The following is a 3,843-nucleotide window of genomic DNA, read 5'->3' as shown; positions in this document are numbered from 1 at the left end:
GTTGGGATTTAATATTTCGACATTAATTATGTCGTCATCAGAATCTACTGCTAAAACTACTGCTAGAAATAATAACAATTATTATTAATAACTAAGGTAAGGTAAGGTAAAACTTTATTCATCCATGACATGGAAAATATCAGTAGCTCCCAAACGATTACAAATACATTATTATTTAATTTATCTTATTTTCAAATTAAAACCAAAAGCGAATATAAATCGCCAATTACAGCCTTGAAAAGACCCGGGACAAGAATAGCAGACACAAACAATAAAGTATGATGGCGATGGCGGAAGCGGGGGCAGTGGCGGTGAAGACGACGACGATGAAGACAATAATAATTTGCTCACTTAATATACGACGATGGTACATTATGTCAAATAATTCACAACAAAGTATTGAGGATAATGAAGTGTCTGTTTCACACCAAGCGTAATGAGGACAATATGTTTAGTTTGACATAATTCATTTTTATTAAGTTATGGCGGCGGTTGTTAATCTGCTGTGAAAGAAACGCAGACTTATGTTGTACGTATCCATAGCAACATCGGTCACTATTCAACAAGTTATTACACTTAGGAAAATCGCAAAAACATAATAATAATAATAATAATAATAATAATAATAATAATAACAATAATAATAATAATAATAATAATAATAATAATAATCTACTGATGTAGATTTATCTATCCAGGTTAACAATAATCAATATCAATTAAAACTTTATATCTCTGGATGAAGCAGAAAACAAAAGAAATGACGTTTTAAGCATTCGACTATCACTGTAGTCTTGTTCACAATAATAATAATAATAATAATAATAATAATAATAATAATAATAAAATTAATAAACTAAACTAAATTAATAAATTAAATATTAGTGTCTTTCGTCCACTGTGTGGACGAAAGCTATAGTTAACAAATAATATAGTTAGTCTTTTAAGTACTGAGATTTGACATTTATTAAATTAATAATAAAAGTTAAATTGCATATTTCAAGGACTACCGTAAGTAAATTAGCTTCCAAATGGAATAAATGGTAAAAAATTAAGAAAAAAAAAATCTAGATTAAAATAATACAGTTTTCAATGTACACACTGTATTCTACGAAACAAAATTGTTAGAAACGTTTGGCTTAAAACAATTTAATAAACCCCTAATTTGAAATTTATTATTATTCTCGTTTCCATACAATTGCTACAATCTATCGCCGACAGCTTTAGGTGATGCTAATTGGTCGGTCGAATCGGGGAGCCTTCCCGATTGCGCCGGGGACTGCGTATACGCAGTACAACGATTGCACTAAAAACACAATATCGATAGTGGAGCGATTTTAAGGAAACCAAGCTGTATAGGACAATCCATTCACAGTGATTAATCTCCCTCTGCCGACCCAATAGCTGGGAGATTTGGTGGGGGAATTCTTATGATTCATCATCTGCTACAACATGTAAATATCGGAATTATAGTACCGTACGTATAGTATTTTGTTTCCATCGTAATCTACTCTAAATACTTCTGACCACCGTACATGGACCTAACATACACGCGGAGGACCCCAAGGATGTCCCCAGCAATGGTGGCGCCATCTATTATGATGACGCCCTTTTCTAATTATTGGATTTGTCTATAAACGACCAAATTGACACCACAGGGCGCTTCAATGAGGCGCTTATTCAAAATGGGCGCTTATTCAAGAGCGATGCAGGCCTATTACAAATAATTACTGTTGCAGCGCTGATAAAAGGCACTACCCCATACATGTGTTGTGCATCATAGGTGCATGTGCCTTGTTATTTAAACGTTACTAGGACTACTTCATTTCATGAGAAATCGGTTGTTTAATAGTGTCCCGATGATAAGATAATAATACCAACAATAATAGTATTAATAATAACAGTAGCAATGGATAATAATAACACAAATTATAACAATAACAACAATAACAATGACTGTGACAGTGAAAATGGCAATGACATTGACAATGACAGCAACATAATTAATGCCGATAACAATGACAATGATGACATAAATATCTTAATTTATATGGCGCCAATTCCGAACTAGAAGCGCAACCCAAGTGGTGCGAAATAAAGCACATTTGGTAAAGATACTCTCGATTAGTCGCCGTGACGATTAAAATCAACCTAGGCCTCTATGGTCCATCTCAAGCGGACTCGGCGCTTAGTATTCGAAGCGGGAAAATCGAGATTTGTTTGGCGCATTATTGGAGAGCGGCGATTGTTATTTACAGAATGCAATTCAAATAATGAAATTGAGTTTCATTGTTAAACCTTATTTGTCCAACCCAAATAATATAAGGCTACGTTTAGAAACCATTAGCACATGAATAGTGCGGTAATTAACAGAAATTTATGTATACTACGACTATTTGTATACTCAAGAGCAGTCTATTATAATATTATATATTGTAATATGACTGCTCCATGGTAAAATAAGGCTTATAAAATATGTCTTATTAAGGTTTTCGCTTAGTATATTATTGATAAATACTAATACTGTATAATAATTCGGCATTTTATTTCTATTTCCATTCCATAGCATATATTACAATAAACTGCCTATACGAGCTTTACAGTATAATAATCCCGGTCACTGGCATGGGTCAAACAATTAAATTAAATTCATAATTTATAATAATATTTTGTAACTTCGTAAATTTGAAACAATATTCCTATTATTTTTTAGTTTTTGTATAATAATAATAATTAAAATATGTAATAATTATATTTCTATTTATTTTCAGTATTTTTGCAAATTACAATTTTGTAAATTTAAAAAATTGTTATATTCTTACATTTTTTGTTTAATGCTTAATTATATCGTTAGGCCTATATTCCTCCAGGCCTATCTAGTTTTTGTTGGGGACCCCTTCTGAAACAAGCCTACCATAACTAATAAAATGGTTGTCCTCTCTTAGCCATTTTGTCTTTAAGTCACAGTTTTGCTTTCCGGTATTGAAATGATTTGTTTGTTTTTATAAAATGTAAATTGTTTCCTTGTTTATTGAATGGATAACAATGTACTATACTATAACATCTAAGGAACATATCCAAGGGTATCAAGTGCCAACCTATACTCCACAACGAGGTTTTCGAGCCCAATACCTCAAACACGACCGACAATCCGAGCCATAACCGTTGCGCAGACTGCTTCTGTTTTTGTATTTTTTTTTTCTTTTTTATTTACTTTTTTTGTTTTAATGAAATACACTATTACTAAAATACATGCTATAGGCCTACATAATTGTTAAAACACAATGTTTTATCAATTTTTTAGAATCGTAAAAAAATTAAAAAGAGAAAGTAAATGTAACTTTACAACAGAGTGCAATAAAAAAAAAATTTACGTCAAATTCTCGAAAGTATTAGCGTTTTGTGATAACCTACTGAAAAAATGAAGCAGACATTATGTTATGATTATGCATGAGCAGTAATAAACAAACACTGGAATGATTTGGAATTCATAGGATTTTAATATTTATTTATATACGGATGACTAGAATTACAGATTCAGCGAAATCGATTTCCTTATGAAAAAAATCGGTGAAGTTGAAAGAATAATTATGATCCAGTGTGCAGACGAATCTGGACGGAAAACAAGCTGCGAAATTGTTCTTAAATTAGCTTATTGCTTAACACTTAAATACATGATCCGTACAATTGCAGTAATGTATTATGTAGGATCTTTCATTGATTATACCTACCCGTGCTACCGTTGAATAGGGAATGGAAAGTACGTTGACCTTTGGTTGACTAACAAAAACTAAGCACTGGGCTTACCACCGTTTTCTACTTATTTATAACGCACACACACGT

Source organism: Anneissia japonica, unplaced genomic scaffold, assembly GCF_011630105.1.
Source record: "Anneissia japonica isolate Jap-2015-1 unplaced genomic scaffold, ASM1163010v1 scaffold13852_len218977_cov144, whole genome shotgun sequence".
NCBI lineage: Eukaryota > Metazoa > Echinodermata > Crinoidea > Comatulida > Comatulidae > Anneissia > Anneissia japonica.
The sequence above is the reverse complement of the archived record's forward strand: the minus strand, read 5'-3'. Positions refer to the sequence as shown.